Consider the following 12,710-nt stretch of genomic DNA (forward strand, 5'->3'; position numbering starts at 1 on the left):
CACCACTACTGGTGGAGAGTTTCCTTCTGGAGTAACCTTGGGGTGGTGGACGGGTTTTATTTTAATAAAGGAAGAAGTTCTCTTATTCATTTTTACTTATTTATTTTTTGAGACGGAGTCTCACTTTGTTGCCTAGGCTGGAGTGCAGTGGCGAGATCTTGGCTCACTGCAACCTCCACCTCCCCAATTCAAACAGTTCTCCAACTTCAGCCTCCCAAGTAGTTAGGATTACAGGTGTGCGCCACCACACCCAGCTAATTTTTGTATTTTTAGTAGAGATGGGGTTTTTGCCATGTTGGCCAGGCTGGTCTCCAACTCCTGACCTCAGGTGATCCGCCCGCCTCGGCCTCCCAAAGTCCTGGGGTTACAGGGGTGAGCCACTGTGCCCGACCGGGTCATGCTTTTTTATGTGACATTCATTCAGCAACTACACTGAACACAAGTGCCTTGTGGAGGATGCAGAGATTCTAACACATGATCCTTGCCCTCTAAGGCCTTGTAATCCAGCCACCAGGAAAAAGGAAACCTGATAACACCCAAACCTGACAGCCAGGGAACACTTCCTAAAGGAGAGACTTGATCTGGGCCTTGGAGAAGGGGCAGGCTTTCATGAGAGCATGGTGTGAAAGCAGGAGAGGAAGGGCGTGGCTTTGGGGAACACTGAGTTGATGCCGTGAGGTGCGTGGCAAGCAATGAGCTCATGGACCTAGCCCAAGGGGGCCTGGAGCATCAAGGTTGTCGGAATGCTCACGGCTGCAAGAAACAGAACTGAGACTTTCTTAACTAAATGGACTTTATTGCTTTCCACAACTGGAAAGTTCAGCATAGTCCAGGGGGCTTGACTGGGTCCAGGGACTCAAACAGTGACACAAAGACACGGTTTCTCTCCACCTCTTTCCTTTGTGTGTCTGCTCAGGTCGTCTCTCCTCAAAGGTGGTGAAGACGGCCACCAGCAGACTGGGGCTCACCCTAGACTCCTTTTTAAGGTACCAGGATGACTCTCTTTTGCCCATCTTAGATCATGCCTTTACCCTGAACCGTGACAAAGAACGTGGAGCTTCCTCCTGTGGTCCAGGTAGATGGTTACACATGGGGTCTGGGATGCAGGGGTGGCACCACTGGCAGTGGCTGGGACATGTGAGCACAAGGGTGAGGCCTACACCACTCGGAGGCCCTGGCTGCCCCTTCTCTCTCCCCCAGCCCTCCCCTTTCCGTGATGATAAGACATGAGGCCACTCACCAGCTCTGCTTTCTTGAAGACAATCAGTGTCCTACCTTTGAACAGAGCTGGGCCTTGACATCAGCTCACCCGCTCCCTCAAACGGTGGGGCAAACAGAGCCTTGGTTACACCAGCTCTGTCTCGGGGATTGTTTCTTCTGCTTCTCTCCTGCCCCTTTCTTCCTGCTCCATTCCAGCGCCCACCCATCTCCTCACTTTCTTGACTTCGTTTTCTTTTCCAAGCAGCGTGAGCAGTGCTCGATGCTCCTGCTCCTGGTACACAGCGTGCACACATCCTGGCTGTTCTGGGTAACTGCACACCCCACCCCAGTGCCATCCCCATACCTCTATCCTGAAATCAACCCAAAGGGTAGGGAGGGAGCAGACCACAGCAGACAACAGAAGGCGGGGGCACTGAGAGCATGTGCTGCTATTCAGGTGCCCTTCGCAGTAATTCCCCAGAAGCACTAACATTTCTGCTGATCTTGGAATGATACCGTATGATTCAGGGTTCTCGAGAGAAGCAGAACAATAAGATGTGGAGATACATGTATATATGGAGAAAGAGACACTATAAGGAATTGGCTCATACAAATGTAGAGGCTGACGAGTCTTAAGTTCTGCAGGGTGAGTCAGCAAGCCGAGACCCAGGAGAGCCGAAGGTATAGTTCTAGTCTGAAGGCCAGCAGGCTCAAGATCCAGGAAGAGGTGATGTTTCAGTTCAAGTCCAAAAGCAGGAAGAAAGCTGATGTCACCACTTGAAAGTTGGTCATGCAGGAGGGGCGCCCTCCAACTCAGCCTTTTGTTCTATTTGGACCCTCAGCTGATGGATGAGGACCCCCGTGTTAGGGAGGCAGCCTGCTTTACTTGCTCCATCAACCTAAATGCCAATCCTACCCTACACCCTCACAGATGGACCCAGAGTAATGTTCAAGCAGATATGTGGGCACCCCACGGCCCAGTCCAACTGACACATAAAATTAACCATCACAGATGCCTTCTTTACACATGGTCAATATCTAACAAATATCTCTATGGTGAGATTTTCCCCCAACCTCGGGCCCACTTAAGAAAGATGTTGAGTTGGGCATGGTGGCTCACGCCTGTAATTCCAGCACTTTGGGAGGCTGAGGTGGGTAGATCACTTGAGGTTAGGAGTTTGAGACCAGCCTGGCCAACATGGTGAAACCCCATCTCCATTAAGAATACAAAAATTAGGCCGGGCGTGGTGGCTCAAGCCTGTAATCCCAGCACTTCGGGAGGCCGAGACGGGCGGATCACGAGGTCAGGAGATCGAGACCATCCGGGCTAATACAGTGAAATCCCGTCTCTACTAAAAAATACAAAAAACTAGCCAGGTGAGGTGGCGGGCGCCTGTAGTCCCAGCTACTTGGGAGGCTGAGGCAGGAGAATGGCATGAACCCGGGAGGAGGAGCTTGCAGTGAGCTGAGATCCAGCCACTGCACTCCAGCCTGGGTGACAGAGCGAGACTCCGTCTCAAAAAAAAAAAAAAAAAAAAAAAAAAAAGAATACAAAAATTAGCTGGGCGTGGTGGTGGGCACCTGTAATCCCAGCTACTTGGGAGGTTGAGGTAGGAGAACTGCTTGAACCCGGGAGGTAGAGGTTGCAGTGAGCCAAGATCATGCCACTGCACTCCAGCCTGGGTGACAGAGCAAGCCTCCGTCTCCAAAAAAAAAGAAAGATGTTGAGAAATTGGAGAGGGTCCAGGCGAGCATTCTGAGTGGATAAAAGGTTAAAAGAAAAGGTCTAGAGAAAAGGATGTAATAGCAATCTTAAATGTGTGAGGAGATAATTATTTATTTGCTCAAATGTGTGACTTAAAAAGGCACGCCTTCTCTATAGGACTGTTTCCTTATATATAAATGAAGGGCTGAACTGGGTGACTTTACACTCCCTGCAGCCATAAAGATCTGTGACGTCCTGGGAGGGGCTGCCATGCTCTGTATCCACTGTGGGAGATGAAGAAGGACTGAGAAGCTGAGCCGTTTAGCTGTAGCCTGTAGTACCAGCTACACAGGAGGCTGAGGCAGGAGGACCACTGGAACCCAAGAGTTTTGAGGCTGCAGTGCACTATGATTATACCATGAATAGCCACTGCACTCCAGCCTGGGCAACACAGCCAGACGGCATCTTTCTTTCCTTTCTTTCTTTTCTTCTTTCGACAGAGCTGTGCTCGTCACCCAGGCTGGAGTGCAGTGGTGCGACCTTGGCTCACTGCAACCTCCATCTCCCAGGTTCAAGTGATTCTCCTGCCTCAGCCTCCCAAGTAGCTGGGATTACAGGCGCCCGCCACCACGCCCACCTAATTTTTGTATTATTAGTAGAGACAGGATGTCTCCGTGTTGGCCAGGCTGGTCTCAAACTCCTGACCTCAGGTGATCTGCCCACTTTGGCATCCCAAAGTGCTGGGATTACAGGTATGAGCCACTGTGCCTGGCCTGTATTTATTTACTTATGTGAGTTTTCTTTTTTTATTTTCCCAATAGGTTTTTGGGGAACAGGTGGTGTTTGGTTATAGGAATAAGTCGTTTAGTGGTGATTTCTGAGATTCTGGTGCACCTACCACCTACACAGTGCACACTGTATCCAATGTGCAGTCTTTTATCCCTCACCCCCTTTCCCCCCTTTCCTCTGAGTCCCTACCTTGTACTCATCTCTCAAAAAAAACAAAACAAAACAAAAAAACGATCAGGTGCAGTGTGGCTCATGCTTGTAATTCCAGCACTTTGAGAGGCCAAAGTGGGCAGATCACTTGAGGTCAGGAGTTCACGATCAGCCTGGCCAACATGATGAAACCCCATCTCTACTTAAAAAAAAAAAAAAAAAAAAAAAAAATTAGCCAGGCATGGTGGTGCCTCGGCCGTAATCTCAGCTACTCAGCAGGCTGAGGCAGGAGGATCCCTGGAACCCAGGAGGCAGAGGTTGCAGTCAGCCAAAATTGAGCCACTGCACTCCAGCCTGGGCGACAAAGCGAGACTCTGTCTCAAAAACAACACAAAAACAACAACAGCAAAAAATGGCCAGGCACAGTGGCTCACACCTGTAATCCCAGCACTTTGGGAGGCTGAGGTGGGCAGATCACTTGAGGTCAGGAGTTCGAGACCAGCCTGGCCGATATGGTGAAACTCCATCTCTACTAAAAATACAAAAATCAGCTGGGTGTGGTGGCGTGCGCCTGTAGTCCCAGCTATTCGGGAGGTTGAGGCAGGAGAATCACTTGTACCCGGGAGGCAGAGGTTGCAGTGAGCCAAGATTGCACCACTGCACTCCAGCCTGGGGGACGCAGTCAGACCCTGTCTCAAAAAAAAAAAAAAAAAAAAAAAAAAAAGAAGGAAAGAAATAAATGCTTTTCTCGTCTTTCTTTCTTTATTATTATTTTTTGAGACAGGGTCTCACTCTGTTGCCCAGGGTAGAGTGCAGTGGCACTATCACAGCTCATTGCAGCCTCTATCTCCTTAGGTTTAAGTGATCCTCCCACTTCAGCCTCCAGGTTGCTGGGACTACAGGTGCGCAATACCACACCCAACTAATTTTTTTTTTCTTTTCTGTATTTATAGAGATGTGGTTTTGCCATGCTGTCCAGGCTGGTCTCAAACTCCTGGGCTCAAGCAATCTACCCACCTCAACTTCCCAAAGTGCTGGGAGTACCACCACACTTGGCCCTTTTCTCATTTTTAAATTGGGTTATTTGTCTTTTATTGTTGAGTTTTAAGAGCTTTTGTTTTTGCCATCCTGTGTCACTCTGTCACACAGGATGGAGTGCCGTGGTGCCATCTGGGCTCACTGAAACCTCCAACTCCTGGGTTCAAGCAGTTCTTCTGCCTCAGTCTTGAGTGAGCCACCACGCCTGGCTAATTTTTGTATTTTTAGAGAGCTAGAGTTTCGCCATGTTGGCCAGGCTGGTCTCAAACTCCTGACCTCAGGTGATCCGCCTGCCTCGGCCTCCCAAAGAGCTGGGATTACAGGCGTGAGCCACCGCGCCCGGCTGAGTTTTAAGAGTTCTTTATATATTCTAGATACCAGCCCCTTAACAAGTGGCACAGAGCAACTATGGCAGAGGGCCTACAGAGAGAAGTTTGTGCCCTGTAGATATACACTAAAACATTTTGGAGAAATGGAAAAATATGGGTTGATACTTTCCATTGCAACAGAATTCTTTTAAAAGACAAAAGAACCTTAGAGATCCTCACCAAATTTCAGGATGAAGAAAACAGCTATTGAAATTCTTGCTCTAATCTTACCTAAGGGTGTATTAGTCAGTGCTGTTTTAGTTGCAAAAACTAAAAACTCAACTCAAACTAGTCATGGAAGAAAGGAGTTAATTGGCTGAGCAGCAGAGAAGTTAAATCCTGAGGTGAATTTGGGGCCCCCAAGATGTCTGGGCCTCCTCGCTCCCCCTCTTCCAGCTCCACCCCGATCACTGGCATCATTTGCCGGCCAGGCCCTTTTGTTGCCTTCACTGTGGCAAGAAAGCAGCTTCATTTCCGGTTATCTCACAGCACTGCATTCAACAGAAAACAAAGCAAGCCCTTTCCTTGGAGTTTACAAATGACTCAGGATTCACTCCGATTTGACCAGGAGTCAGAACCCTAACTGGCCAGGCCTGCAGTCACTTGTCTACCCCTGATGCCAGGAACAGAATGCATGGATGAGAGGATGGTGGGTGGTTCCTAAAAAGGAAATTCAAGCACTTTTCCTAAAAGAAGGGGGAATGGATGCCAAAACAACACATCTCCCACAAAGAGAGCAGACACTGGGCTTGTGAAGCCGCCCCATACCTTCCCCACAGAACTGGGCTTCCCTCGCTGGTGCCCCTGACGGAGCCTTGTCTTCATCCTCCATGATGTATTCATCGCGTGGCGTCGCCATTATTTCCTCCTCTGTCTCCAGTGTCTTCTCTTAGTTCTCAGCTAGTAAGGGAAGGAGGCTGGGCACGGTGGCTCATGCCTGTAATCCCAGCACTTTGGAAGGCCGAGGCAGAAGGATTGTTTGAAGCCAGGAGTTTGAGACCAGCCTGGGCAACAAAGTAAGACTCCTGTCTCTAGGAAAAAGAGAAACAAAAGTTAGCTGGGCATAGTCATGTGCACCTGTGGTCCCAGCTACTTGGGAGGCAGAGGCAGGCAGAGTGCTTGAGCCCAGCAAGCTATGATTGCACCACTGCACTCCAGCCTGGTGACAGAGTGAGACCTCGTCTATAAAAATTATGTTTAAATGCAGAGGGGAAGGAAATAAGGAGGTAACTACTGAAAGAATGAAAGTTCATGCTAGGAACATACCACAAAATGCAATGGGGACTCAAAGAAGGGCAGGATTGAAGGGGACGGGAAACCTATTCTGGGGTGTCTTTGAGGGCCCTGAGAAATAAAACAAAGGAATGGCAACAGGAACCCAAATACCCTCTTTATTACTGCTAGAGGGCTGGACTGGAGGACACAGCTTTAGACCTGTGAACTAAGTAAGCTGCTAATGCAAATCCCACTAGGAGGCAGGCTCACCCGCCCAGCCATGGCAGCCCTGGACTAGGAAAGGCTCCTTTAGTCCTGCAGGGGTGCAGCCCCCTCAGCGAGAGCGGTGGGATTTTGTACCCTGCATGTGCTCACTCCCAAGGTGATGGAGGGGCCAACCGGCCTACGCAGGACCAGTTTCCCCTCCCCACCTACCTATCCAAGCGGTCATCTTTTATTTTCCCTGGGGCAAAGTAATAGAGGGGTGGAGACAAGGCAGGAAGGTCACCTTAGCGGAGCTCCCTGAACATGGGAGGAAGCCGGTAAGGTTTCCAAAAGCTCACGGAGACAGTGGCATTTAAGATGGGCCTCTCCTACAGTCCTGAGCAGGAGGAAATGCAGACTCTGGGTCAACACTCCTAGATGTGGCTTCTGGTCACCCCCACTGTCAAGGTGGCTCCACTCTTGCCCAGTGGCTCTCTGTAATAAGAGAGCCCTCTTACCTTGCCTCCTCGCCTGGGTTGCTATGGTGCAGTAACTCTACAGCTTGGTACTTGGGTCTCGACTTGCTCCTATGTGTTTGTGCATCTCTGTGCCCTAAGATTCTCTTCCAGCTATGGCTGGCTGTGTTCCTCTGCACCTGCCACACTGCAATAAGCGGGTCTATTTCCAGGTCTGGCAGCCCTGGCTGCTGGGCTCCTTCCCATAGTGGTAAACTGGGCCAGGCTGAAGAGATGATATTAATCTAAGCTGAGCCAGAAACTCACCAAGTGCAGGGAAGGAAGGAAGCAGGAGTGTATGTTTCACGTTGCTCCCTAGGCTCCAGACCCCCGACTGCCTGCTGGGAAAACAGGGGCAACTCTTGCCCACATGAAGCAGAGAGCCTCGTTCCTGAGGCGGGGCGCTGGTGGCGGCTGCCTGAACGTGTGTTCTCACTGGCGACTTGGATCTGGTCCTGAGAAGAGTTGAGCCGCGGTGTCTTTGGCCTTGCAATTCCACATACAGCCCCTCCTTGATGACAAAAACAGATGCTTCCATGAGGAGTTTTTGAATTAGGAAGAAATTACCTGCTATGAGGAACAGTCTCACATACTGAGGAGTAAGAGGATGAATATTGTAAACACTTTTCATTCTGAATAATAGACTAATAGAGCTTTGGATTGTCCATGCATTCTGAAGGGAAGAAAAGGCACTTATTTGCTGCCTTTTGGCATGATAGTCGAAGCCCAGGGGTTGCATCAGATTCAAACAGCTTGCTCCCCAAGTCCTGCAGGCAAAGGGACCAAGGCATAGACATGAGAGTTAACAACCACCAACGTCGAGCAGGCCCACGTAACCCTCTGCACAATGCCTGCCCTCCGCGGTCATGAGAAATGATTTCCACACGTGCTGCGGCTAAGATAACGAACAGGTGCTTCCGAACTCTCTGCCAGAGCCCAAACTAGAAGACACGATCTGTAGCTTGGGATCTGAAACCTGCAGGCCATGAGGAAGGACACAGAGAGGGCAAGGGTGTCAGCTAAGGGACACCAGCGAGGATGGCTGCAGAGGGGTGTGCAGAGCCCCAGCGCCGTGCAGGTGGAGAGAGCCCTGCTTTAACGCCCAGCGCTGGTTGTCTGCACAGGGATACTCTGTAGAGCTCACGACAGACTCTGTTTCAGGGCGGGCTCCCTGGAGGCTGACTTTGAGATGGAGATTTGCAGGCAGGGAGTGTACTGGGGCTGCTCTCAGGTTCCGCACCTACAGGAGAAGGGAAGGAAGCCGACTTGCTCAGAGGGAGAAGCTGGGCTGCAAGGCAGTCCCCTCAGCTGAACCCATGGAGGGTTCTGAAGCCTTAGAAAAGTCTCATGGCCATCCCAGCTTCAAATGCCCCCATCCCCACCGAGCTGAGGGGCCAGACCTTTGTACCCCAGCTTCAGCCAGTCACTGGGTGCATACTGTCCTCAGAGAGGAGGTGGGACACTGGGTGGGGAAGCTCTCTTCACTTGGGGTAATTCCTGAGGAGGGCGGTGAGCCAGCAATCCTCCCAGCAGCTGGGGCAGAGCCTCTGTCTTGAGGGGGATCTGGATTGTGTATCAGGGCATCCACAGCCTCTCGTGCCACTCAGATCCACTCCTCCGGCTACGTTCTGGGGCAGTTTGTCTTTCTCTGCAACAAACTAACGGTTTATCAGATGACCACAGCCCCCAGCACTGCAGCTGTGCTCAGGTCTGTGATACTCCCCATCTCCCTCTTCTATCCTTTGTTTATTTATTTAGAGACAGTCTGGTTCTGTGGCCCAGGCTGGAGTGCAGTGGTGTGATCACAGCTCACTGCAGCCTCCACTTCCCAAGCTCAAGTGATCCTCCTGCCTCAGCCACCTGAGTAGCTGGATCTACAGGTGTGCGCCACTGGACTCAACTCATTAAATTTTTTTTTTTTTTTTTAAGAGATGAGGTCTCACTATGTTGCCCAGGTTGATGCTGAATTTCTGAACTTGAGTGATCCTCCTGCCTCAGGCTCCCAAAGTGCTAGGATTACAGGTGTGAAGCACTGCACTCGGACTTCTATCCATTTTATTTTACTTTACTTTTTTTTTTTTGAGACCGAGTCTCACTCTCTTGCCCAGGCTGGAATGCAATGACATGATCTCGGCTCACTGCAACCTCCGCCTCCCAGGTTCAAGCAGTTCTCCTGCCTCAGTCTCCTGAGTAGCTGGGATTACAACCATGCGCCACCACGCCTGGCTAATTTTCGTAATTTTTTTTAGTAGAGACAGGGTTTCACCATGTTAGCCAGGCTGGTCTCAAACTCCGACCTCAAGTGATCCTCCCGCCTCGGCCCCCCAAAGTGCTGAGATTATAGGCGTGAGCCACTGCGCCTGCCTCAGCTTCTATCCATTTTAGATGCCCCTCCCTGCAGGAGGCACCTCAGCTGAGCCCCTGGCCCATCACACCTTCTTCAGGCCATGGTTGCTGCACCTGTGCATTTCCCATCAACAAGGGGCAAGAGCGGACAGGGACATATTCCTTCTGGCTCCCACTGTGCAACTGCAGCCCATCTCTTCCTGGTGGGCAGGGTCCACTACTCCTGCCAGGATGGTGGCTCCTGCTTCTTGCCTACTGGTTCCTTGGTGTGCTTTCACTGTATCCCCTGATGGAGACATTTCCTCACTGGGAACCAGAATCTAAAATCCTCAAAGCTTAGAGTTGTGGTAACAGAAATACCCCAACGGGATTAATGCAAAGTGGAGCCACTCCTATCTCTATCTACCCCTTGGTTCCTGGACCTATATATTCCTTCCAGTGGGACATAGCGCCTTACTGGTTGTTGATTAGAGTGTACACTGTGCCCTGGAAGGTGGTGTCCCCTCCTTACTTGGTATCATCATCTCTGAGCTGGCATCTCAGCTATGCCTTCAACAGCCCATTTCTTCTCTTCGTTCACGCCAGTATCTTCTGGGTGGTGCAGAATGTGACAGGACCGGTGATCCCATGGTCACATGCCGTTGTCATGCCTCCTTGGCTATGCAATGAATGGGTCCTTGGGTCCGATGTGATGTGATGTGGGATCCTATGTCAGCGGGTAAAACACTCAGTAAGCCCTCAGATAGTGGTGTTGGCTGAGGCCCTGCCGGCAGAAAAGGTAAGCATGTGTCCATTCTAGTCAAAATAAATTTCTGCCATTTCTAGAATGGAAGGGATCCACTGTAGTCAACTTACTATCAAGTGGCTACTTATTCACTTTGAGAGCCATTGCCATTTCCGAGGATCAGCACTGATGCCTTGCTGGCAGGCTGGACATTCAGCAGTGGCGGTAGCTACATCAGCCCTTGTGAGTGACAGCCCATGCTATTTGGTCCGTGTGTTTGTCCCCATCCCTGCCACCATAGCTGCTCCTTCTGTAGCCACTGTGTCAGTTCTGGGGTGGCTGATGGCATCTGTGACATCCAATTGGCGAAACCATTCTGTCTATCTGGTTGTTTGGTGCTTCTTTCATGGTAGATGCTCTCTGGTGGTCCTCTTCACACTTCTCAGCTACTCAAATAGTCCATCCACATGCCTCTGTCCCCAACATCCTTGTCCGTGATCATCTCATCCTTCTCCTTCCAGACCCCTGATCCACACATCAAGGCAGCTGCTAGTAGCCATGAATGAATACAAAGTGTACCCTTGGCTACATGTCTTTCCGTACAAAGCAGACGAACACATGTACCACTGAGAGGATTAATCCACTGGGGGAACTTCCCTTGCCACTGTTTGTCAAGAGCAGCCTGTGGTGGGCTGTACTGTAGTCACAGTTCATTTTTGGCTTGCACCCACGTACCAGTCTGACCCGTCTGTGAATCAAGACAAAGCAAAGCCTTTCCTCTTCTGTCAGCGGATCACAAGGGACTTTGCCCCCTGTGCAGCCACAGGCGTGAGCTGAGGGAGAAACCCTGGTGCCACAATGGCAGGTGACATGTGTCTGGGCCACCTGACTGTGTAGCTCTGTTCATGCCCAGTTCTGGACATACCATTTCCATCTTACTATGGATTATTGCTAAGCCCATTTGACTTTATGTCTTGGTGAGTCTGAAAGGCAGAACCTAACGAATAACGAACGGTTCTAGACACGTGGTCACTTGGTGCCCGTTGGTGAAGTATTCCGTCTCTGCCAGGGTCTAGTAGCCCTCCAGGAGCTACTTTTCAAAAGGTGTCTAATTCCCTGCTGCGGATAGTATGGTCTTGCTCCAGAACCCTGTAGACCTATATTGTGATTGTCCTCCTGGGGCTTGCTAGAAACTCCACCTTGGATACCTGTAATATAATGGAATGAGCAGAGGCTCAGCAGAGGTGCGTCCTGAGGTTGAGGGGAATCTAAAATGGACAGTAGAGGAAGAGAAATGATGATCAATTGAAATACCAAGACTGTAGGGTCTGCCACTTGTAGCAACTGGACCTGTGCAGAGCTCTCTCCTATTCTGGGCCTCCCACTCAAAGATGGCAGCCTCCTGTGTTACCAGATATTAGGTTAAGCGGTATTCCCAGTTGTGGAATATGCTGCCTCTAAAACATGAATACATTTACTAGAAGTTGTGCTTCCCTCTTCCTTGTGGTAGGTATGAGTTGCAGTAATGTGTTCCTTGCTTTAGAATGTTCCAGCATGCTTAGACCACTGGACTCCTAAAAAGTTCACTGATGAGGCAAGGTCTTGTATATCACAGGATGTTTCTCCCACTTTCTAGAGTGTATGTGTCTCACCCAAAGTACCTGACACTTCTTGCTCATCTGGCCTCATTAGCGTGATGCATATGATATCATCAACATAGGAACGAATATGAAGTTCTAAGAAATATTCAGACAGTTCTCATGTCTTTAGACCATATTTTGACAGAGTTAACGCAGCCCTGTAGGAAAACCATAAATATACACTTTTATCAATTCCAAGTGAATCTACGGTTTCTGATCTTCCTTTTGGTGGGGATAAATCGTGCATTGGCCAGATCAGTGGTCAGTTATCTTACACTGTGTAGACTCTGTGAATCCACTCTAGCATGGACGCATCAGGCACAGTAGTTGTAATTGGGGATACTGGGTTCGTTTGGTGTAGTCTGCTTTCACACTACAGGACATACCTGGATCTCGTAGGATCCAGATGGGCGAATTAAGTGGAGATTTGAGGGGGGACACTATCCTTGCACCCTTTGTTCTTTAAGGTGGCATTAATTTCTGCCATTCGCCTGGGATGCAGTATTTTTATTTATTTAGAGACAGAGTCTCGCTCTGTTGCCCAGGCTAGAGTGCAGTGATGCGCTCTTGGCTCACTGCAACCTTCGCTTCCCGGGTTCAATGACTCTCCTGCCTCAGCCTCCCGAGTATCTGGAACCACAGGTGTGCTCCACCATGCCTGGCTAAACATTTTGTATTTTTAGCCTGTTGGCCAGGCTAGCTCGAACTCTTGGCCTCAAGTGATCCATCTGCCTTGGCCTCCCAAAGTACTAAGATTACAGGCGTGAGCCACTGTACCCAGTCTGCTTTGTCTTTCTTATGTTGGCTGGTTGCATT

At 50.0% G+C, this 12,710-nt stretch overlaps 1 long non-coding RNA gene across 1 annotated transcript in view; it reads right to left on the minus strand.

Moving 5' to 3' along the window:
• Window positions 1-5,541: 5,541 nt before the first annotated feature.
• The window catches only part of LOC104661452, a 36,784-nt gene continuing 29,615 nt past the window's right edge, over window positions 5,542-12,710 (minus strand). Inside the window, exons 4-6 of the long non-coding RNA XR_004054250.1 lie at window positions 10,042-11,462; window positions 7,452-8,424; window positions 5,542-6,281 (exon numbers count right to left, since the gene is read on the minus strand). This is a non-coding gene — a long non-coding RNA (uncharacterized LOC104661452). The remainder of the gene's footprint in view (window positions 6,282-7,451; window positions 8,425-10,041; window positions 11,463-12,710) is intronic.

This window comes from Rhinopithecus roxellana, chromosome 17 (assembly GCF_007565055.1).
Source record: "Rhinopithecus roxellana isolate Shanxi Qingling chromosome 17, ASM756505v1, whole genome shotgun sequence".
In the NCBI taxonomy this organism is placed as follows: domain Eukaryota; kingdom Metazoa; phylum Chordata; class Mammalia; order Primates; family Cercopithecidae; genus Rhinopithecus; species Rhinopithecus roxellana.